Below are 25,608 nucleotides of genomic sequence, written 5' to 3'. Positions count from 1 at the left end.
TGAGATAGAATTTTGCACGAAGAAGACGGTGCTCTGATCCCGTTTGGAATTTTGGGACAACAGCAACATCGGTTAGGCTAAACCGCCGATTGAATATGATGTGGTCTATTTCATTGTGGAACCGTCCATCGGGAGACTCCCATATCCAACGTTTAGATTCAGCCTTTTGGAATTGTGTGTTACCATGGAAGGTTTTGGTTGACATGATGAACTCAGACAGTCTGTCACCCTGTTCGTTCCATTCCAGGCCATGGGTTCCGATGTGGAGTTCATCGACTGATCATCTTGGTCCTATCTTGGCATTAAAATCACCGACAATGATCTTGTAGAAGGTGTGATCTTCTTTATAGAATTTCTCCAGCTCCATGTAGAATTTCTCAGTTTATCTTTCACCATAACTGGATGTTGGTGCATAGACAACAAAGATAGAAACTGCCGGTAGTGAGCCACATTTATTCAAGTGTAATCGTCCGATTCGGGTTGTTAGGCATTCAAATGAATCAATGCTCGTGACTAAGTTTGTGTTGACAAGGATACCGACACCACCGACGCCTCTTTTATCACATGTTCCAAGGAACAGTTCTTCTCCAGTGTCGAAAACAGCATGATGGAATTGATGTCTTCTTGTTTCGGTCAGACCAATGATGTCGTACTTGATCTTTCGTGCTTGTGCCATAAGGTCTTCAATGGATGCAGCAGATGCCAGGGTACGAACATTAAAAGTACAGACAATCATTTTTGTTTTTCTGCGTTTTGGTAGCCTATGTCTGCCTTGGTGTTTTATCAGCCTCTCCTTCCATATCCTTCTCGATTCTGCATATTCAGGGTTAGGGAAATGAGATCCATTTATTACTGGATTTGGCATATCAATTTGGTCTATTTGGCATAGAACACGGATAGCTTGCCAGGCTCTGCCGTGCGGGTTGGATATTTAAGGATATTTAAGGTACCCTGAAAATTTAGAGAAAAGTAAATAAATAGTCGCGCGGCCTGTGGCCGCGCGCTCCCAGGAGCTTGTTGTGATAATCTCTGGATCCTGGCCTTTGTTGGGGTTACACGGCAGTTGGAGGGTGTAACTGTCTAGTTACTGACAGGTCCAGTCCCAAACCGTGCAGGCTTGGAGATCTCAGCCCCGGGTCCCACACACCTGGGTTCCTCTGCCAGTTCTGTTATGTCTGAGGCTTATCCAAGTGTGTGGAGAGTGGCCCCAGTAAGGCCTTGGTTGGGGCCTGCAGGTCTTCAGCTGTTGGGCCCTGGCGAGGATAGTCAGACACAGGGTAGGAGACTCTGCCTTGTGCTCTCCCGGGAGCTTGTTGTGATACTCTCTGGATCCTGGCCTTTGTTGGGGTTACACGGCAGTTGGAGGGTGTAACTGTCTAGTTACTGACAGGTCCAGTCCCAAACCGTGCAGGCTTGGAGATCTCAGCCCCGGGTCCCACACACCTGGGTTCCTCTGCCAGTTCTGTTATGTCTGAGGCTTATCCAAGTGTGTGGAGAGTGGCCCCAGTAAGGCCTTGGTTGGGGCCTGCAGGTCTTCAGCTGTTGGGCCCTGGCGAGGATAGTCAGACACAGGGTAGGAGACTCTGCCTTGTGCTCTCCCGGGAGCTTGTTGTGATACTCTCTGGATCCTGGCCTTTGTTGGGGTTACACGGCAGTTGGAGGGTGTAACTGTCTAGTTACTGACAGGTCCAGTCCCAAACCGTGCAGGCTTGGAGATCTCAGCCCCGGGTCCCACACACCTGGGTTCCTCTGCCAGTTCTGTTATGTCTGAGGCTTATCCAAGTGTGTGGAGAGTGGCCCCAGTAAGGCCTTGGTTGGGGCCTGCAGGTCTTCAGCTGTTGGGCCCTGGCGAGGATAGTCAGACACAGGGTAGGAGACTCTGCCTTGTGCTCTCCCGGGAGCTTGTTGTGATACTCTCTGGATCCTGGCCTTTGTTGGGGTTACACGGCAGTTGGAGGGTGTAACTGTCTAGTTACTGACAGGTCCAGTCCCAAACCGTGCAGGCTTGGAGATCTCAGCCCCGGGTCCCACACACCTGGGTTCCTCTGCCAGTTCTGTTATGTCTGAGGCTTATCCAAGTGTGTGGAGAGTGGCCCCAGTAAGGCCTTGGTTGGGGCCTGCAGGTCTTCAGCTGTTGGGCCCTGGCGAGGATAGTCAGACACAGGGTAGGAGACTCTGCCTTGTGCTCTCCCGGGAGCTTGTTGTGATACTCTCTGGATCCTGGCCTTTGTTGGGGTTACACGGCAGTTGGAGGGTGTAACTGTCTAGTTACTGACAGGTCCAGTCCCAAACCGTGCAGGCTTGGAGATCTCAGCCCCGGGTCCCACACACCTGGGTTCCTCTGCCAGTTCTGTTATGTCTGAGGCTTATCCAAGTGTGTGGAGAGTGGCCCCAGTAAGGCCTTGGTTGGGGCCTGCAGGTCTTCAACTGTTGGGCCCTGGCGAGGATAGTCAGACACAGGGTAGGAGACTCTGTCTTGTGCTCTCCCGGGAGCTTGTTGTGATAATCTCTGGATCCTGGCCTTTGTTGGGGTTACACGGCAGTTGGAGGGTGTAACTGTCTAGTTACTGACAGGTCCAGTCCCAAACCGTGCAGGCTTGGAGATCTCAGCCCCGGGTCCCACACACCTGGGTTCCTCTGCCAGTTCTGTTATGTCTGAGGCTTATCCAAGTGTGTGGAGAGTGGCCCCAGTAAGGCCTTGGTTGGGGCCTGCAGGTCTTCAGATGTTGGGCCCTGGCGAGGATAGTCAGACACAGGGTAGGAGACTCTGCCTTGTGCTCTCCCGGGAGCTTGTTGTGATAATCTCTGGATCCTGGCCTTTGTTGGGGTTACACGGCAGTTGGAGGGTGTAACTGTCTAGTTACTGACAGGTCCAGTCCCAAACCGTGCAGGCTTGGAGATCTCAGCCCCGGGTCCCACACACCTGGGTTCCTCTGCCAGTTCTGTTATGTCTGAGGCTTATCCAAGTGTGTGGAGAGTGGCCCCAGTAAGGCCTTGGTTGGGGCCTGCAGGTCTTCAGCTGTTGGGCCCTGGCGAGGATAGTCAGACACAGGGTAGGAGACTCTGCCTTGTGCTCTCCCGGGAGCTTGTTGTGATAATCTCTGGATCCTGGCCTTTGTTGGTGTTACACGGCAGTTGGAGGGTGTAACTGTCTAGTTTCTATGGAAACACAGGAATGTAAAAAAGATAAAAATCAATTTTGTTTTCCAGAAATATATTCTGCAAATAAAGCTGTTTTTTTCTTATAATAGAAAGATAGCTTATAATAGCCTGGAGGCTATTATAACTTATAATTGACAGGGACGAATGGAGATGTTACTGGCACCCGCTTGAGCAAATTTATGAGTAACAGGATGCCAAGTGATCAAGTGAACTTATAATATGTTCTGTATCCTTATAAAATTATGCCCATAGTTATGTGTCTAAATTGAGAGGATAAGAAATTAAAATACCCTATTTATCTTAAAATCTCTTTGATTTTGGATTATGTAGTTATCTTCAGTTTATTACCATTATAAATTGAAATTTGCTCCAATTAGGAAGGAAGTGATCCAAAGGTATCCTTATTTTCACAATCACAATCACAAAGCATCGTGTTAATCGTCGATTGCCTCGAGCAGGCCCCAGTAACGTCTCCTTCACCCTAGCCCTAAGATTATATTCAGGGCTCTTTAGGAGAATGAGACCCATCATTGTTACTGGTATTTGGCATATTGGGTACGCCACGGGGAGTTTGCCAGACTCTGCCATGTGGGCAGGCTACATTCGGTAGCCTGCCAGTTTGTCCAAAGTAGGAATGAGATAATAAGATGTCATAATAAGATGTTCCGGGAGCTGGTTTTTATAGTCTCTTAGTCTTGGCCGTTGATGGGATTACACAGTGCCAGGGTGCCAGTTGGTGGGTATGACCCCCGCCTACTGGAATTTGGAGGATCTGGGTGGAGGATGCTCAGCCCAAATCCGAGTAGGCTTGGAGATCTCGGCCCTGGAACCCACGTGACTTTGTCCCTCTGCCAGTACCTTCATGTGTGCGGAGAGTGGTCTCAGCATGGTAGTGGCTGGTCCTGGAGGTCTTTGGCTGCAGGAGCCCTGGTTGAGGCGGGGAGGAAAGCTCAACCCGCTCCCCTCCAAGGGGCCCCGGCGGCGAGGACAGTCAGGTGTGGGGGCAGGAGGCTGCACTGTTCTCTTCTAGGAGCTGGTTTTTATAGTCTCTTAGTCTTGGCCATTGATGGGATTACACGGCGCCAGGGGGCCAGTTTGTGGGTGTGACCTTATTTTAATTAGAAAAAAATACTTTCATACTAATTTGATTTAAGGTATCAATTTTTCTGATGTTTAGAAAATATTATAAGAGGAAAATCTCATTAATGTTACTGAAAGACTATATATTCATCTTTTTGTATTTTTTTTTTTTGGTATTTTGTAAATTTGTATTTTTCCATCCATCTGCTAAACTTTTCCGTTTTTCTGCTGGGATGAAACTTTGTTCTGCCTATTCTTGGATATCCCATTGCCTAAGAATTAAATCAGAAGAAATTTAAGTGGAACCAAACTGCCTAGATACTGAATGAAGGAATAAAGGCTTAACTCTTTTTCTTTTTTTTAGTATTTTATTATAAATAGCTATAATAATTAGAATATAAAAGGTGATAAAAATAGAAAGCAAAAATCTTTTGAAGTAAAAATCGTGGGAAAACTTTCAGAGATACTTTTCATAAACATTTGATCTTGTGTTATAAGGTATTTTTGCATATTATATGTTGGCAAAAATAAATTATTATATAACAACCCCACAAAAATGTATGCAGGGGTCAGGTTGGTACCAGATGACATAGACTTTAGGCTCTAAAGGTTATAAGAGACAGAGGGTCATTTCTTAATGATCAGGAGATAGAATTCACAGCAGCAGGAAGGACTCAATTCACAAACATATACACCTAATGAGGCACCAGCAAAGTACTTAAAACAACTAATAGACTTGCAGGGAAAAGATACTGATAACAGCACAATAGTCATTGGAGACTTTAACCTTGCTCTATCACCCCTCAATAAATCAACTAGACTAAGGCTATGCAAAGAAATATTTGCCTCGAAGGAAGTAATGGAAAAGAGGTGTGTGTGTGTGTGTGTGTGTGTGTGTGTGTGTGTGTGTGTGTGTGTGTGTGTGTGTGTGTACCTTGGGGGCTTTTATCTCCAAAAAGTCAAATACACATTCTTCTCCAGGGCACATCAGACATTCTCTAGGCTAGACTGTATTGCATTCTGGGACATAAAACATACCTCCATAAGGTCAAGGGGATGGAAATTATACAATCTTCTCAGATCATGATGCACTGAAAATAGAAGCTAGCCATAAACAGAAATAGAGAAGTATTTCAAAAGCCTGAAAATGAAATAGCTTGTTACTGAACAACTAGTGCATCAGAGAGAAAATCAAAGAGGCAATTAAAAAATTCATGGAAATAAAAATGAGACCACAAGCTACAAAACCGTGGGACACAGCAAAAGTCGTGTTAAGAGCAAAGTTCATAGCTATGCAAGTATTCATCAGGAAGGATGAAAGGGTCCACATAAATAACTTGACTGTACAACATAAGACACTGGAAAATGACTAACAAAAGGAGCTCAAAGCATGCAGAATGAAAGAAATAACAACACTCAAGAAGAAATTAATGAATTGAAACTCCCAAAATAATCCAAAAGACTAACAAAACCAAGAGTTTGTTCTTTGAAAAAGTAAACAAGATCTATAAACCACTAGCAATTGGGCCTGGAGTAATAGCACAGTGGGTAGAGCATTTGTTTTGCATGTGACTGAGCCAGGTTAGATCTCTAGCATCCCATATGGTTCCCTGAGCACCACCGGGAGTAATTCCTGAGTGCAGAGCCAGGAATAACCCCCGAGCATTGCCAGGTGTGATGCAAATATATATAGATAGATAGATAGATAGATAGATAGATAGATAGATATTTGTGTGGGCCCAGTAACGTCTCCATTGTGAAACTAGTTGTTACTGGGGCCACTTGAGCAAATCGATACACAATGGGAGGATAGTGACAGTGATTGTGTGTGTGTATATATATGTATGTATGCACTTATATATATAAATATATATGTGCATATATACATATATATGCACATATATATTTATATATATATATATATCCACTAGCAAGGGTCACAAATGAAGAGCCCAAATAAACTGAATCAGAAGTGAAAAGAGGAAGTCACAACAGAAACACAGAAATCCCAAAGATCATCAGAGATTACTTTGAGAAACTTTGTGACACAAAATGGACGATCTCAGAAGAAATGGATAAATTTTTGGACTCCTATAATATATACCAAGGAAGCAATACCTTGGTTTGAAGGTATTTGAATGTGGTTTGAAATACATGAACAGACTTATCACTATCGAGGAAATTGAGAAGTTAATCAAAAGTCTTCCCAAAAACAAAAGCCCAAGCCCGGATGGATTCACTAGTGAATTCTTTCAAACTTTTTAAGAGGATCTACTGCCGGTCCAATACAGTCTCACCCAGAATATTGAAGAGATAGAAACATTCCCAAACATCTTCTACAAAGCAAACATTATTCTGATACCAGAGAGAGAGAGAGAGAGAGAGAGAGAGAGAATATGAATTATAGGCCAATATCCCTGATGAACAAAGATGCAAAAATTCTCAACAAAATACTAGAAACCAGAATCCAACAACTCATCAAAAAAAATTATACACTATGTACAAATGAAATTCATCCTGGAAATGTAAGAATGTTTAACATAAGCAAGTCAGTCAACTTAATTTACCACATCAATAAAAGAAAAATAGAAAAGTTATCAAGAGACATAGAGAACGCATTTGATAAGATCCAATACCCATTTATGATAAAAGCTGTCAGCAAAATAGGAATTAAAGGCACTTTCCTCAACATAGTCAAATCTACTTACCACAAATCCAAAGCAAACATTATGCTCAGTGAGGAAATTTTGAAAGTCTTTCTTCTAAGGTCAGGCACCAGACAAGGTTGACTGCTCTTGCCAACTCAATTCAATATAGTATTGGAAGTACTCACCATAACAATTAGGAATAAAAGAAGATTAAGGGCATCCAAATATGAAAGGAAGAAGTCAAGCTCTCACTTTTTTCAGTTGATATGATACTATATTAAGAAAATCCTGAAGACTACAAAGCTCCTAGAAACTATATATTTGTATTGTAAAGTGTCAGGCTACAAAATTAATACACTAAAGCCCATGACCTAACTTTTTACAATTAAAGGAAAGAGAGATTTAAAAAATATCCCACTCACAATGGTACCTCAGAAAATCAAGTACTTTAAAATCAGCTAAAGAGGTAAAGGATATTTACAAAGAAAACTAAGAAATACTGAGAAATAAAATAGGACATAAGGAAATAGGAAATGCATTCCTTGCTCACGGATTGGGAGGATTGGGAGGATTAATATCACCAAAATGGCAATATTCCCCAAATCCCTGTATAGTTGTAGTCCCTATAAGGACTACAGTGCAGTCCCTATGAGGATACCCATGACATTGTTAAAAAAAAATGGATCAGACATTGCTGAAATTATTCACATAGGACAATAACCCACTGGAAGTGACAAAGAAACGCTTAGGGGGAAAAAGATGAAAGGCATCACTTTTCCCAATTTCAAACTACTACAAAGCAGTAAAACTAGAACATAATAATAGTGGAATAAAGACAGACCCTCAGATCAATGGAATAGAGTTGAATATATACTGAGATAGACCCTCAAGTGTAAAACCAGTTAATCTCCAATAAAGGAGCAAAAATCACAAAGTGGAGCAAAGAAAGCCTTTTCAACAAATAGTGCTGGAGAAACTACATGCAAAACCTCCTGAATTTAACTTCTAATGCCACATACAAAAGGCAAATCAAAGTGGATTAAAGATCATGATATCAGGCCCAAGCCCCATTCTACATAAAGGAAAATATAGGCAGAACTCTCCATGACATGAAGCTAAAAGTTCATCTTCATTTTCATCCTCAAGAATAAAACACCACTGATCAAGCAAGTGGAAGCAAAGATAAACAATTGGGGTCAATTATGAAGCTTTGACACCTGAAATAATAACAAATAAAGACAACCCATGGAATGGGAGAAACTGTTTAACCAAGAATCCACCAAGATATACAAGGCGCTGATTGACCTTCGCAAAAGGAAACATCCAATCACATGAAAAAAAAATGGGAAGAAGAAATGAACATAAACTACCTCATAGAAGAAATAGAAATAGCCAAAAGACACATAAAGAAATGTTCTACATTGCTAATTATCAAGAAGATCTGAATCAAAACAATGAGGTATCATCTCATGTCACAGAGACTGGCACAAATTAAAAAAAAAAAACCAAGAGCATTCACTGATGGTGTGGATGCAGGGAGAAAGGGACTCTCATTTCCTGTTGGTGGGAATAATGACCATTTCAGCCTTTTTTGAAAACAATGGGGACATTCCTAAAAAAATCTAAGAATTAAACTTACATTTGGCTTAGCAACCTCACTTCTCAGAACATACCCTAAGGACCCAAAAAATGGAAAAAAATTGCACCCATGTTTCCTTTCAGTATTATCCACTATAACCAAAATCTGAAAACAGCAAAAATGTTCAAGAAAAGATGGCTGGATAAAGAGACAATGGTTCACATACACAATGGAATACTACTCAGCCATAAGAAACAAAGTAATGTATTTTGACGCAACATGGAGAAACCTAGGAAGTATCATGCATGGTAAAGTTAGTTAGAGGGAAAAACTGACAACAGATAATCCCTCTCATATATGAATTAAAAGGGTTTATTATTATGTCCAAAAACAATAGAAAAAATAACATGAGAAGTGGTAGCTGGTAGGAAACACCAGAGGGGCCTGGGAGATAGAACAGGCATGGGGCAAAAACTGAAGTGGAGGGAAGATTAAATGGGAGGAGGTTGTAGAGCTGAAAGGTGGCGAAATGATTTGTATGAAACCTGATCAGCTATAGTACAGTAAACCACAAAGCAAAAACACAGTTTTTAGAAAGTGTCTCTTGTAAAGGCAGATTGATGGCTGGGAGGCAAATGAGACAGCATGAGGGGAAAATTGATGAAGGGAATTGTTCACTGGTCAAAGAATTGGTGCTCAAACAATGTATGCCTGAAACCCAATCATGCATAACTTTGCAATTTCACAGCGACAAATTAAAAAAAGGAGAAAAAAATACATTTGTTGGACTCAAGTAGTAGAGCATATGCTTCCACGAACACAACTGGATTTAGTTCAGGTGACCCCAGAGCACTGCTAGAAGATGACCAGGTGGCCCAACAAGCCAGCCCTGGGGCACTGCTGAGTATGGCCACAATACAAATAATACATGTGTTTTTTAACTTGAAAACACTTATTGAATATTGATATGATCCAGGTGATTTTTATGTTCATAGGTTAACAATAATATGGACAAGGTATAAGTATATTATAATTATCACCATTTCACACATACATATGTAATTTTATAGATATAGATGCACTGTAAATAATGCATGCCTCAGATCTTAGTTTGTACATTTTTCTACAGATGCAAATATTCATTAAGTGAAATCACTAGGCCAAAAATATTAACAATTCTTTTATTTTGCTAGATGTTTCTGAATTGCCTTTTATGAAGTAGGGCTAATTTAAATTCCAAGAATAATGTATTATCATACTGAACATTTTGTTTCTCTGATAAATGAACAGTGAGTTCTCTGATTAAATTTTCATAATATTATTAATTTTGAGCATCATTTGAAGTTCTTTTTTATTGAAATGTAGGACTTTTATATACTTTAGACTTTAGTCCTTTGGTGACTAATGATATAGAAATTTCTTTCTTCCAATGTTGTCACCTGCCTTTTTTACATTACTTTAAGGTAAGCCAATAAGTGTTAATTGAATTTAATTATTTAAATATTTCATATTTTTTAGAACTTTTAGATTTTTGATCTGTTTCCTACCCTCAAATTACATCCTTCTGTATTTTCCTCTAATACTTTTGTATTTTAATCTCTTTTTTTAGTTATTTTTGAGTAATTTTTGAATTGAAAATGAAATAAATCTCTACCTTATTTCAGATAAATTTTAATTTCCCATTGGCATGTAATAGTTAACTATCCATAGACAATGCTTTTTCTACTACTTTTAAATGCCGTTTCTTATATATATATATATATATATATATATTTGAAATACAACTTTATTCTGATTCTAAACGAGAAGTAATGGGAATAGCAGTAACAAACAAGATTTCACCACTGAATATTGTGATGTGATTGCAGCAGTTTTATAGATCTGAAACTCAAAGAAGAAAACTGTAGTTCCAAAACAGCTAAATATGAGGTCCAAAAAAAAAAGGTTTTTGTTTAAACTGCCACATTCACTCGAAGCCCATTCATCTCTTTCAGCATCCCAAAGATGAAGCACGTGTTCTGTTTTAGCTATATAATAAAGTGGCCAACATGCTGCACTACTGACATCACAGGACAGTTGCCCATAAAACTAGACTTCTGATGCTGGGCTCCAGTTTCATCTCCTCACAAGTCATCATCCTCATCCAGGAGAGCAGGTGTCTTGAGCAACCTCTAAATCATGCTCATACTGTGCTGCCAAGGCTGGGTCCATGATCACCTCTGGGGGAGCAAGAGCAGCCATGGCAACAAACTCTAAATTTGGATCTCCGATTAATTTTCTAACAAGCCAGAGGAAGGGCTTTTCAAAGTTGTAGTTACTTTTGGCAGAAATGTCATAGTACTGAAGATTCTGCTTTTGGTGGAAGACAATAGACTTTGCCTTCACTTTCCTGTCCTTAATATCCACTTTGTTGCCAAAAATACGATGGGGATATTTTCACATACTCCAACAAGATCTCTATGCCAGTTAGGCACATTCTTTTAAGTAACTCTTGATGTTACATCAAACATTATAATTGCACACTGGGCTGGGATGTTGCAGCCGTCCTTCAGGCCGCAGAACTTCTCCTGGCTGGCCGTGTCCTACACGGTGAACTTTATGGGGCCGGGGATGGTGTGGAAGGCGAGAGGGTGCACTTCTACGCCTAGGGTGACGACATACTTCTCAAACTCAACCGTCAGGTGGCGCTTCGCAAAGGTGATCTTGTCCAATGCCGCTGTTGCCCACCAGCACCAGTTGCGGGGAGCAGGCGGGAGCAGCCTGCCCCCCTTCCCCCCCTCCCCTGCCTGCCCCGCTTCCGCACCTCTCACCTACTTTGAGCTCTTAAATGGCATTTCTATATGCATTTCTATATCCAGTGCTCGGGAATTACTCCTGCACTGTGCTTAGGAGACTACATGCAGTACTTGCAACCAAATCAGCGTTGACCATGTGCATGGCAAATACTTTAACTCCTCTGCTATCTCTCCAGCTCTCAATATTTTAAGTTATTGGTTAGAATCGAGCTCCAGCGGGCCCAGTGACGTCTCCATTGGAGACTTTGTTGTTACTGTGTTTGGCATATCGAATACATCTCGGGGAGCTTGCCAGGCTCTGCCGTGTGGGCGAGATACTCTCAGTAGCTTGCCAGGCTCTCCGAGAGGGGTGGAGGAATCGAACTCGGGTCAGCCATGTTGACTGCATGCAAGGCAAACACCCTACCACTGTGCTATTGGTTAGAATATAAAAATCTTTAATTTCTATGTTCAGATTTTATTTTATATCTTTTTCTTCTTAATATAGTAATCAAATTATTACCTAATTATATTTGTCAGCTACCCAAAATAACATCAGCTGACACTTGTCATAAAAGATAGCGTCAAGTTTACCTTAACAATAATACTTTCAGTGCTTCTAGGAAATCACTATTAAGTCTAAGTATTATATTGAGCTTGAGTATTAAAAGTATATTTTGTGAATATTTAAGTATATGTCTGCATCTGTAAAAAACTAAACACACTGGAGGTTGTGTGTTCACGGGCTCTCTAGTTCGGTGATCTTCAGCTGCTGTGTGTGGTCTGGATTGGGACGTCTGTTGGCCAAGGGCAGATGAAGAAAGAGATGAGGGTCTGGCTGGTTGGTCTAGTAGCAGTTTATTATAAGGAAGTTTATTTATTTATCCCATAGAAGAAATTTATGTTATGGAGGGCCTAGGTTCTCTCAAGCACATTTTCCCTTGCTAGTCTCTCCAAGGTCCATCTTGCAGCCCTGCTCTCTCTCTCTCTTCTCTCCCCAGCTCTTTTGCCTCTCCAACTCCCCTGCACTCTGGGATGACACTGCACCCAGTCAGGTGGCAAAATCAACATAAGAAAGCCCTTTCTGAGGGGCCACCTAAAAGGTATTCTAAAGCCATTCCTGACTGCCCAAGGGCAAAATACCTCCTAAGGTGTTTTTCTCTTTTCCTCAGTCCAATAACTATCAACATATCAATACTAGCTATTTTTGTATGGACACAGTAAGAGATAATATTGAGACTTGTAGGGCAGCTCTCCTGGGAACATCTTGCCACAGACTCAGACTACAGCACTCAGGCCAGATTAATCTTTCCTAACCCTAGCAGGGTCCAAATCTAGTGATTACTTTTTGGATCATGACAGCATTTGTCCATGACCAAGCTCTTAACTTATAGTTAAGCATTATGGAGCTTTGGCCAGGCCCAACTCGCTGCCAGAGTAGCTCATAGATTAACGCTTGCCCTGGTTCCAATCAGTCCCTCCTTGGGACCCTGCTTTTGGGGGCGCTAGGAAGTAAAGGCAGCTGAGGCTTAGGTGAGAGAACAGTTACCCAGGAGAGAAATATTACTGAGAGTCACATTACAAAAGCATGTCTTCTTGTGGCCATACAAAAAGGACATTGCTCTGAATAGACTATGCAAAGGATTTAGGGAGAAGAGAAAAGCAATATTTACAAGTCAACAGAGCACAAAGAAAGTTACAAATAAATACAGAGGAATGGGAGCAGTGTGATGGGAGCAACCCTTAAACTACCTGAGGCTATGCAGGAAGGACAAAACAGTGTTATCCTATGCATCTATAACTATAAATTCAAATTTAAATTAAAACTATTGCATAACCATCATTTATTAAATAATTTTATAAAAAAGTATTGGACCTTATCAAATGCGTCATAAGTCTTTATTAAAAAATTACATTATATTTTCTGAAATTTTTACAAAATAGCTACTATACATTGTTGGTGGGAAATATACACTGGTGAAGGGACAGGTATTGTAACATTATAGGACTGAGACTCAATCATGAACAACTTTGTAACTGTATGTCTTACTGGGGTTCAATTTTATAAAGAATTATAAGAAGGAAATAAAATAGAATAGTAACTATTGTTATTGATATCCTAATACTGAAATATTTTTGCCTAATACTGAAATATTTTTTTGCCTAATACTGAAATATTTTTGCCTTTGGTATTTTTCATTTGTTTGTTTGCATTCTTATGATTTGGTATGTATTTATAAAATAATTAATATTAATTTTTATTTTTTTTATCCTAAGCAATAGCACAGCGGGTAGGGCGTTCGCCTTACACGCGGCCAACCTGGCCGACCCGAGTTCGATTCCTCCGCCCCTCTCGGAGAGCCCGGCAAGCTACCGAGAGTATTCGATATGCCAGACACAGTAACAACAAAGTCTCCAATGGAGACGTTACTGGGCCCGCTCGAGCAAATCGACGATCAACGGGAGGGCCTTTACCTTTACCTTTATCCTAAAATACCTTAAATCTATGAATTACTTGTTAATTCTTTAAATATAATATCATTAAAATGTGAACCGGTATTTTTCTCTACTTTAGACAGTAGCTCTTTGGCAGCATTCCTTCTGATTATTGACCTGTTTAGGATTTTTACTACTTTTTAAGTCAATTTTAGCACTTATGTTTTCCTAGGAAATCATTTTATCTAGGTTTTCAAACATTTTATTTCCTTTATAGCTACAATTCTTTTTAGTTTTTTAAACTAATCAGTGTTTGTGCTTTGTCTGCCTTCACTAGATTAGATTAGTTGCTAGATTAGATTATTCTTGTGGTATTTATTAGTTTCTTAGCTCAATAGTTGTGTCCCTAATTTATTATTTTTTCTTTTCTTTTGATGAAGTTTCTGGTAGTGTTTCTCAAATTTTCCATCTGACAGTGGGTGAAAAACAACATAAGTTTTGGATTTCTTATTGTTCTAATAGAGCAATAGTTCATCATATTGGGGGTGAGGGAGTTTTTAAAGTTGACTTTTCTAGAGACTAGTTTGATTTTTCGAGAGGCTACAAACTTTTTGAATTTTTTTAAAGTCAACCTTTAGTTGGACTTTTCTAGAGACTACAAATAATTAGCCAGGGGAATCAAACTATTAATAGACAAAACTGTCACCTAATTATTGCCACAGAAGATATGACTCCCTCCAATGAAGACATAGGGTTGGTTCCAGGGGTGGCTTAAGTGAGTGTGGAGAGGATGCTGCATTGTGACAGAAATCTGATTTCCCCACTACCCTCCCAGGTCAGCTGGTTAAGTGCCTGGGGAAGTCTAGGACTGATGAGAGTCTGGGATGGCTTTCAGTGGGAAATGATCCCTGCTCCTGGTTTCTCAGGGAGCTATGGAACCTAGGCTGGAGCAAGGAATTGATCTTTGCAGGACTGTCATTTGGTCCTAAGTTTTTACCCGAGCTTCCCAGGTCCACTGTTTTCCCCCACACAAAAGAATTTTAGGAAACAAATAACAAATAATGTGTAAACCAAGTGTATTTGAGAAAGGAGAGAGAAAGGGAGGGAGGGAGGGAGGGAGGGAGAGAGAGAGAGAGAGAGAGAAAGGAGCAAAGAAAGGGAGGGAGGAAGGAAGGGAGGGAAGAAGAGAGGGAGGGAGGAAAGGAGAAAGGGAAGGAAGGACGGACATGGAACACAGGCTTCCCCTGTCAGAGAGAGAGAAGGAGAGAGGAAAACATGGGCTTCTCAAGACATCTCAGGCACAGGTTGACCAAACACACAAGGCCCATTAATGTCCAGAATAGCAAGGCTCAGCGTAACCACCACATCAATTTAGAAAGAGATTTTCACAAACTGTGCCATTACAGTTCCTTGCTGGAGTAATTGCCAAGGGGAAATGCTTTGAGCAGTTGACAGTCTTTTGATACTGTTTTGCATGACCTTTGTTCCAGCAGGGGAGTATTTCTTCCCATAGCCTCTAGCCACCAGTCCTTAGTGGAAGTCATCTGTGTACCTGACCTGGAATTCAGCATCTGAATTGTTTTCCTGGATTCTGAGATGGATCTTCTTCCCTAGCTTCCTTACCTTTGGGCATGTTTAGCTATTTGGGTTCTAAACAATCTTCCTAATATATAGTACCAATATACAGTACCAACTGCCATACCCCCTACCCCAGTCTTCTACCTGTTACATTACTAAAAGAATGTCAAGGAAATTTTTTTTGATTTTTAGCTCATACTTTATTATCAGTTGTTATTTTTTATTTTTTAATGAATCACCATGATGTGCAGTTACAGACTTACAAACGTTCGTGATTATATTTCAGTCATAAAATGATCAAGTACTCATACCTCTACCAGTGAACATTTTCCACCACCAATATTCTGGGAATCCCTCCCACCACCCCCACCCCAACCCCCCACCTGCCTCTTTGGCAGCCACATTTAGCATTTTCTATTAAAGAGTCTTTCAGTTTTCTCCTTACTTGACCTTTCTAGGAGTAAGTAAATAGAAGTATAGAAAAGAAAAATCTTCAGAAGTGTATTAATTTAGTTTTACTCAAGTGGCACTTTTGGAAATCAAATGTTTCTGTCATTCTGGGCGAAGACCTGTTTTCATCTTTTTGCAAGCTGGAGCAATAGCACAGCCGGTAGGGCGTTCGCCTTACAAGCGGCCAACATGGCCGACCCGAGTTCGATTCCTCCGCCCCTCTCGGAGAGCCCGGCAAGCTACCGAGAGTATTCGATATGCCAGACACAGTAACAACAAAGTCTCCAATGGAGACGTTACTGGGCCCGCTCGAGCAAATCGACGATCAACGGGAGGGCCTTTACCTTACCTTACCTTATAGCTATGTGGGTAGGATCTAATTATTTATTGATATATTTTCTTAAAAATTGGAAATAATTTTATGAAATACTGTTATGTATCTTATTAAAAGGTGGAAAGAAAAAGAAAATTCAATATTAGTAATATTGAAAAGGACTAGCAAACTGTGTCACATAGCAAACACTATGTTTATGTTAATTACAGAGGTCTCAATCGCTGTATATGAGAATATAGTTAGGATGATTACACAAGAGTTGTATCTATTGTCCTGTCCAAATTATGACAGGTCCTGAAGTCAGAGTTGTTAGGGAAAGAGGAACAGAGGTAACAAATTCTCTGTTGCTTATCCAGGAAATTTAAGATGAATGTTGTCTCTTAATCTATAGACAGTCATATCTGAATGGAGATGATAGTTGGTAGAACTATCTTAAGAACTAATAAAATATCTGTGATACTGCTGTATTGAAACTCAACAAAGTTCTGTGTAGAAAAGACTTCTCAAGATTGTGTTTGAAAAGAAAAACCGTAACTTTATTAAATCAGTTTTTTTTCATTGCCAGACATCTTTGTCCCTTCCTATCTGACTGCCCCCCCCCAAAAAATAGACAGATGAAGGCAAACCTTATCACAGAGTAAATCGGCCAACGGCCTGAAACCCAGATTTATTGAGTGAACAGAGACTTATTAGGAGAATTCTGATCAAGGTGTTGAGGAGTATCTAGCCAGGGAGCTATCCCAAGCATTTCTCCTGTTTTTTGTTTGTTTGTTTGTTTGTTTTTGTTTTTTGCAATTTTTTATATTTTGTTTTTTATTTAAATTTTATTTTTATATTTTATTTTCATAAAGTAGTTTACAATAGTTAATAGAAGATAATATTCAAACACCAATCCCACCACTGAGCATCTTCCCACCACAATAAGAGAGAAGTGTGTGAAGGTTGTTGTATATGTTGTTGTATTTCATTATGGAGCAATTTAAGCCTGTATATAAGAGAATACAAGTAAGTATGTTAAAAATCAAACAAATATGTGCTACTTTGGTTATATAAGTGGGCTAGAGTATATGGAAGAAAAAATGGTGGGGAGGAACTTTTTTTTTACTTTAAAAAATTTTTTTAATTGGATATCTGTGAGATAGACCATTACAAACTTGTTCATAATTGGGTTTCAGTCATACAATGATCCAGCACCCATCCCTCCAACAGTGCACACTTTCTATCACCAATGTCCCCCATTTTCCCAACACCATCCCCAAATACTCACCCCCTAACCCCAGCCTTCTTTGATGGGAGGCACTTTCCTTCTAGCTCTCTCTCTCTCCTTTTCCTTTTATTCATTATGGCTAGAGCGATAGCACAGCAGGTAGGGTGTTTGCCTTGCAAGTGGCCAACATGGCCAACTTGAGTTCGATAACTCCGCCCCTTTCAGAGAGCCTGGCAAGCTACTGAGAGTATCTCACCCGCACGGTAAAGCCTGGCAAGCTTCATATTCAATATGCCAAACACAGTATAACAATTGTCACAGTGGAGACATTACTGGGCCTGCTTGAGCAAATCAATGAACAATGGGAGGACAGTGATAGTGACAGTATAATGGTTTGCAACACAGATGCTAAGAGTTTATGGTTCAGGGCATTCGGTATTTTTATTGGAACAGTAAGGCTGGAGTAGGTTTTCAATTGGGTGGCAGCTTTGGGGTGTGGATGTGACTGCCTAGGCTTCTGAAAGTACAGGGAAGTGGGAGGAAGTAGCCCATCCCAAACCCAAGAAAGCCTGGAGATTTCAGTCACAAAACCCACATACCAAAATTTTCAGCAGATTATATCTTGGTGAGGTCCATCCTGAGATGGTGGAGTCAGGCCAGGGGTGTGGTGGTGATTTTGGATTGTAGAAGCAATTAGCTGCTAGGGGCTCTGCTTGGGCGGCACAGGCCAACCTGCCCCCATCCAATTTAACCCAGTCCGTTTAGCTATGCATGGGTCCGAGATTAACTGCTTTTGATCTCTTTCAAGATTTATTTAGGGGTCTCTGAGGCAAGGCCATTAGTAGAGTTTACAGGGTGGCACATGATTGGTACATGGGGATGGCTGCCAATGCTTCCCTGAGTATTGGGAAGTGGGGGGAGGTAACCCACCCCAACTCTGAGAAAGCCTGGAGATTTAAGTCACAAAACCCACACATCAGAATTTTCAGCAAATTATGTCTTAGTGAGGTGGGGAGGAACTTTTAAAAAAAAATTAAGTTGTATAAAAATGTTTAAAAGATTCATAAGCCTGGAAATCGCAAGAACCTCTGTTCAAATGTTATATTCAGAGAGGCAAGAGAGAGACCACCTTGGGTGGTCAAAAACAAAAACAAAACAAAATAATTTAAAAAAAGTAAAGAAGAAAAGAAAATTAGCACATGATTTGCTTAACTTTAAAGGAAAGGTTTCCCAAATAATTCTCATAATGATGAGAATCACCTCTCAGAACTGAATTAAAAGGCAGACACCCAGTTCTGAACTCTAATTTTATATCAAAATTTGCTCCTCATTTTAAAAAGAAATAATTAGTTATCTTAAGAAAGCAATTTAATGTTCTTAGACAATCCATATAAATATTTTATAAGCTACATATATCTTGAAACATTAGAGAGACTTGCTTTAAATACTTAGGGACCAGGGAGATAGCAGAAGGGCTGAAACATACATTTCCAATATGAGAGGCCACGTTCACTCCAGAAGCACATGGTCCCATGAGCATCACTAAGAACAACTGATCATTGTTGGGTATGACCCCAAACAAAATAATGAATTATGCAAATATGTTTATTGCAGTTTATTATTTAAACTACAGTATATATATAAAAATACCAACCTGAAATTATGACATATTTTACTTTTCTCTAAACACTCTTCATCATCCTCCATATCCCATGTTCCTAATTGCCTCAGTTTCCAGAAACCAGGTTTCTAGAGAAGAGAAAATCTGCTTTCTCTAGAAAGCAGATAATTTCATTCCACAGCTTAAAAATCCTTCTGAAACCACTCTAATAACACAATGAAGGTACCAGAAGTTCTCCTTTAGTTCTCCTTTACATTTCTTCCCACCTCAATTCTTAACCTATTCATTTCTTTCGGAGTGTGTCTATACCTCAGTATAGATATCTCACCTCTGAAAGTTCTTGTCTATTTTTTAATTTTAAGAAGCTGTATATCATAACATTGTATATGCTATAGGTATGCATTACTGAAGTTTAGCATGGTGAGGTTTACCACTGTAAGGCCAAGTTATCCTTTACCTTACAATTGTCACCTGTTATCTGATTTACATCCATTTCACTCCCTTTCCTTTTTGTTAACCATTAATTAATTCTGTCCACTGTCCTCCTATTGTTCATCAGTTTGCTCAAGTGAGCCTAGGAACGTCTCCATCGTGAGAGCTGTTGTTACTGTGTTTGGCATATTGAATATGGCCATGCCACCCTGAACGCGCCCCATCTCGTCTGATCTTGGAAGCTAAGCAGGGCCATGCCTGGGTAGTAATTGATTCTATAATCTGAAAAATAATTTTTATTTAATCCAACCTTGTGCTTATTTTCTCTATATACTATATGAAGTGAAATCCCTGAAAGGAATTTTATGAAGGAATACACTCCCCACTGAGATAAAGTATCTTCAAGATTTCACCTAGTTTCAGGACTGTCATTTATCCCAAGCTTGTGCTTGTTCCATTCATTACCATAGTTCCTGTGGTTCCTCTATCACTGAATGTTAATAATATGTCATCTTTCATAATCTTGAACTTTTCTTATTTGTATTGGCCAAACCAAGCTGTAACCTCTTTGCAAACAAAAGTATTAGCTTTTGATAGCACAGCGGGTAGGGCGTTCGCCTTACAAGCGGCCAACATGGCCGACCCGAGTTCGATTCCTCCGCCCCTCTCGGAGAGCCCGGCAAGCTACTGAGAGTATTCGATATGCCAGACACAGTAACAACAAAGTCTCCAATGGAGACGTTACTGGGCCCGCTCGAGCAAATCGACGATCAACGGGAGGGCCTTTACCTTTACCTTTACTTTTTTTCCTTACTTGTCCCCCAATCCTCCAGTATTGAGTGGAGTCTTTAATAATGTCAATAGGCTTTTGGCCTTTGTCAGGAAACTGAACTGAATATGCACACAATCAAATGAAGACTTCTTTATTTTTCCAATCTTCATCAGACTGAATTATCTCTTTGAAAAAAAAGTGCAGATTGAAACTCATTCCAGGAATATGAATATCCTTAAGTTCTAGAATTTTAAGAATCTCATTAGGACTTTTCAACACTTACATTTCTGTGTCAACCACACTAGAAGTTTATTTTACTGGGTTGATAAAGATTCTGGAATTTGTAATCATTAAGAGAATTTTAATTTGTAACCAAATTTGAGAAATTCTATACTACACAAAATAAACCTATAACTGAGAGTCCTGAAAATACTATATATTTCACTTATTCAAAATCATATATGCAATTTGCTTTTAAGCTCAAAGGAAATGAATTGTCCTATAGGCAAAGAACAGGTCACAGTCATAGTCACAGTCCTCCCGTTGTTCATCGATTTGCTCGAGCGGGCCCAGTAACATCTCCATCATGAGACTTGTTGTTACTGTGTTTGGCATATTGAATATGTCACGGGGAGCTTGCCAGGCTCTGCCGTGCGGGTGAGATACTCTCGGTAGCTTGCCGGGCTCTCCGAGATTGGCTGAGGAATCCAACTTGGGTTGGCCATGTTGGCCACTTGTAAGGCAAAAACACCCTACTGCTGTGCTACTGCTCCAGCCAGGAAAAAAACATTATGCAAATATTAAAGGATCACAAAGTCAAACTGATTAATATTTCAAATATTTTGTCTTTGTTTCTATCTTTCCATCAACCACTCATCCATCTCTCTCTAGACATTTACCTTCTACTAATCATTTTATTTATGGACTCTACACATAGATTACTAATCTTACTATTTTAAAGCACACACAACTTATTTATGTTATAAAATAAGCAGTTGCTACAGTAAGAAGTTGTAATCAGAAATTTTTTACTATGTTTTAAGAATTACTTATTTCACTGAGATTTTTGCTTAATATATACATTAAGATATTTGTTGGAAATTTGAGTCATTTGTTGCCATTTTCAAGTAATTGTTTTCTGCTTTATCTTTCATACAATTAGAAGTGTGTTTCCTTTTGATTCCAAGGCTTCATTTTTATCTTTATCATAAGACCTTCTATTTATGTGCTTTTGTTTTATACTAAATACTTTCTCTTTACCCATGATATTTATCTTTTCTATGAAAAAATGAAAACATTTTTTCTTAGTCATTATTTAATCCATTTTGAAAAATGTTCAACAATTTAATTCACTGATTCATTTCTCTATTTACTTAACCAATTTGTTCACTTGCCAATTTGTTCATTTACCAGTATCTCTCACTATATTTACTGCTCTGTTACCCTCCTACTTGAAACTGAAGACTTGCTATCTTATTATCATGTAAATTATCAATTCAAAACCAAATTATTATCTTATTATCATGTAAATTATCAATGCAAAGCCAAATTAGCATTGTCTATACTCCATCTTAAGTGTTTGGCTGGCCTTTCATGTTTCAGTCATTAAAATATACATTTGACAGTTTTGCTTAATAGTTTTGCTTTTTTTTTTCCCCCAATATTGCATTGGGGCACTAAAAACTAAAGGATCAGTACTGTATATTCTCAAATTTGAGTTTTGCTCAATTTATGACTGCTTGCTGCAGTTGCAAAAAATGAGTGATTTCTGCTTAGTTAAAACTCACTTGCCATTTGGTTAGGGTCCCTTCAGCTGTATCTGGACAAAAAAAGTAAATGAAAATCTCACTTTTGCCAGTGCATCAGAAATTGATCAAAAGAAAGCCTCTAGAAAAAAATTTCCCCAGTAGCAAAACTCAATATAAACCAGATAGTATGTGATTAATTCATAATGAAAGAAGAGTATCAACTGAACAATTCTTAAGTGATCTTGTCAGTATATCCACTCCAATTAGGAAAACCAGGATAAAAAGGATGAAAAAGGGGAAACCAGATAAGTGGAATTTTTTTTGTTACCTAAAGAGGCACTGCCATTAACATATTATGGAATCTTCTAGCACTCTGAGATGTATCTGCTAATAAAATCAAAATTCTCTAGGAAGGAGAGTCAGAATTCTCTTCTTGCAAATATGAGCTGCTTGATTATAGAGATTCCCATTGTCTCCTCTTATTATCCTTTTCTGTCTCCAGATATGTAAATACTATTAATAAGGTTTTCACATTCTTATATTGATCACTTTTTCTAGCATCTATGAACCAGGTGACTATTATGTGACTGCTATTTAATCCAATGAAAAATAATTATGATTAAGTTATTTGTTCAATCCTTACAACCTGAAACTGGAATTGATATAGCAAACTCAAAAACCATGACTAAATTTATTCTTTATTCAAAATTCCTTAGGGAAGTACTGCATAGATCTGTTTTCAAGTGTTTGCTTTACTTTAAGTTTTTCAGGGTAAACTGATTAGCAATTTCTAGAAATACCTTATCATTGGCCATATCTGTTAGTAATGCAAGGTCTTTAACTTTGTCACAGTAGAATCAATTTTACTTTTTTCCTACAAAATGGAAACACAGTTTTCTTTGATCATATTTACATGTTCATTAAATTGTCTCTCATTTATTTTTATTTTGTGGTACCTTACTTAAATTCCAATATGAATTTTTCAGTGTACTTTATAAGCAATTTCTGTAACTTTTTATGTTAAATAAAATTTCCTTAAGTTAAAAATTACAGTAAGAAGAAATAAATTTTGTGAAAATGGCCACAAAAAGAATCTAAGCATGTCTGTTCTTAATCATAGAATATATTTTGCTTTCTGTTCTTTAATCTAGTTTCTTTTTATCAAGCTTTATTATCTGTATGTGTAGCCCTTTATATCCAATAATGTTGCTGTATGCCAGAATATATCATTGCATAACAGGAAATAAATTCAAAAGAATATATTCATTCACATATTATATAGTGAAAGCTTGTTACATGTATTTGTATCTACCATATGTATATACTATAAAAATAAGGGTTCTTTAGTCTGTTTTATAACAGCTCCAGAAAAGCTGTTGTTCCAGAAAAGCTGTGGTTTCAGAGGCAAATTGTCTTTAAGAGCAAATTTCCAAAGGCCAAAGTTATGACTGGTAGCTTTTTCAGCAGTAACTGAGATGCCAATATAGTCACTGCTAAAGTCCACACCTTGCATCACTGAATTGTACAATTGTGACTTACTCTTTAGTGGCAGATAATGATGCACTCAACAGAACTGCTCAAAGTTTTTTGATACTTAACTAACCTGAAAAATAGCTTTAGGCATGATTGAACAGACCACTCCCTTTAAGAAATCAGGTCATTTTATGGATCACAGATAGTAACTGGAGAAACTTTCAGTAAAATTGACTAGTTGTGGAGAAAGAACCCATCCTTTCTTTTTGGAAAAATAACACTCCTTAACTAGAGATGAGGGATGCTACTTTTGTCAATTTCCTTGTCCCTTGATTTTTCATGTGTAAGGTACAGGGTAAATTATATATATATATATACATATATATATACACACACATATACATATTGCAGACTTATTGATTTATTTTCTTTGAAAAATAACCAGTTTTTCATGTCATATAAATTATTTAGGGTTGATATAATAATGCATATTTTTGTTGATATTAATATCTTTAACCTTTTAATAAGGTTTAAATGGGGCCCTACAAAAGGAATATAAAAGTTTTTGAGTATTTTAGTTACTGAAAAATGCCTGTTTTTATAAGAAAGTTTATAATTCTTTAATCAAAGGCTGAGAAAACTAAAGAAAAATTATATGATCTCACTATATCACCTATTTTATATTTGAATGTAAAAATATAAATTCCATATTTAATAAAGAATAGAAGTTAAAAAAATCTCCAATTCTTTTAAAGTAATTATGTTAGGCAGTTTTCTTAATCTCTCAAAGAGTATATATGTAGAGGGGGTATGGTGCTGCCAGCAGGTCAATCTGTACCTGTGAGCTGAGTGCATCAGCAGCCTGATGGCGCCTTCAGACTTCCAGATACCCCAAAATTGCTCCTGTGCCTTTGGTCAGACCCCAAAAACTTGGGGCAAAGTTTACCAAGAAAGTAAATGGCTAAAAGTTAGGTATGTGGGAAACACACCCACAAACCACCTCCGGCTCAGCTATATAATTGGAGGCAAGGCCTCTTTGGTTCCTGATTGAACTGCTTAATGGACATGATCCCAGAGACTCAAAAACGAATCTCAGAACCCAGTGGTTTTAGGTAGAAATGCGTCTGGTCTCTGCAGTAGGCTACCGGTGCTGGGCCAACCCAGGTGGGAATAGGTTTCGTGCCTTGGCCTGTTCCCCTTGGCGGCCCAGTGGCCGCCATCCGTCTGAGGCCACTTGATAGTCACATTTGGGCCCCCAGTGACGAGACACACAGGGCCTCACGGGATGTGGGTGGAGCCGGGCTTGTCCTCCCCACCCCAACGAGACCCCAAGTCATCGCCCACGAATGGCCTCTCTGGTTCCTGATCAAGCTGCTTAACGGCCATGATCCCAGAGACTCAGAAGCAAATCTCAAAACCCAGCGGTTTTTGGCAGAAATGCATCCGGACCCTGCAGTAGGTTATTGTCGCCAGGCCACCCCAGGAGGGAAAGGGTGTTGTCCCTCCACCTGCTTCCCCCTGGCGACTCGTTGGCCGTCATCCTTCAGAGGCCATTGGACAGTCAGATTTGGGCCCACAGTGACGAGACATTTTGGGCCTCACAGGATGGGGTCCAAGCAAACCTTAGACCCCATCAGGTTTTGGCAGAAATCTCTCCAGATTTAAGTGTTAAAATTTTGGAATTTCAAAATCGCTCAGCCACTACTGTAGCCATGCGACATCATGTGTTATTCATAATCAGCAATAGAAAACAAATGGCCTTTTCAGCAGATCTGAGTGTTGGCATAAAATCTCAAATAATAATGGTGGGTCTGGTGTCAAAATATTGAATGTGATCAAAATAGAGAGTAATGTGGAAATCATCTACCCCACAGGTAGTGGGAGGGTGAGGGATGGGGGTATTCTGGGGTTGTTGGGGGTGGAGAATGGGCACTGGTGAAGGTATGGCTGTTTCATTGTATGACCGAGACTTAGACCTGAAAGCTTTGTAACTGCTCTCACGGTGATTCAATAAATAAAATTATATATATAAAAAGAGTATATATGTAGACAAAGCATTTTATCTTCTTTAGGTATGGATTTTAATATATACATGAGGTTATACATTATTATAGATTACATTACACTAAAGTAAGCATTAAATAAGAATTTAATGATAAATACTGAGCTGTGGTTCGGGTTAATTAGTGGTTGAAGGTTGCTTTGCTCTTTTTCTTTGGAGAAAATCATTAAAGTTTAACAGTGAGACCAATAGTCTAGAACCAGATGAGACTAAGATCTCTTTAGTCTATTTGGTTGCTTTGATAAGTAGTAT

General features: G+C 39.2%; 1 protein-coding gene and 1 pseudogene across 6 annotated transcripts in view; one reads left to right on the top strand and one right to left on the bottom strand.

Moving 5' to 3' along the window:
* Positions 1–25,608, top strand: part of LINGO2 (leucine rich repeat and Ig domain containing 2) — a 649,774-nt gene that overhangs the window by 404,136 nt on the left and 220,030 nt on the right. The window lies entirely within an intron of this gene.
* Positions 10,593–15,312, bottom strand: LOC130026574 (GTP-binding nuclear protein Ran-like; annotated as a pseudogene).

The sequence above is a fragment of the Sorex fumeus genome, unplaced genomic scaffold, assembly GCF_029834395.1.
Source record: "Sorex fumeus unplaced genomic scaffold, SorFum_2.1 ptg000034l, whole genome shotgun sequence".
NCBI lineage: Eukaryota > Metazoa > Chordata > Mammalia > Eulipotyphla > Soricidae > Sorex > Sorex fumeus.
This window is presented reverse-complemented; position numbering and strand designations above follow the sequence as displayed.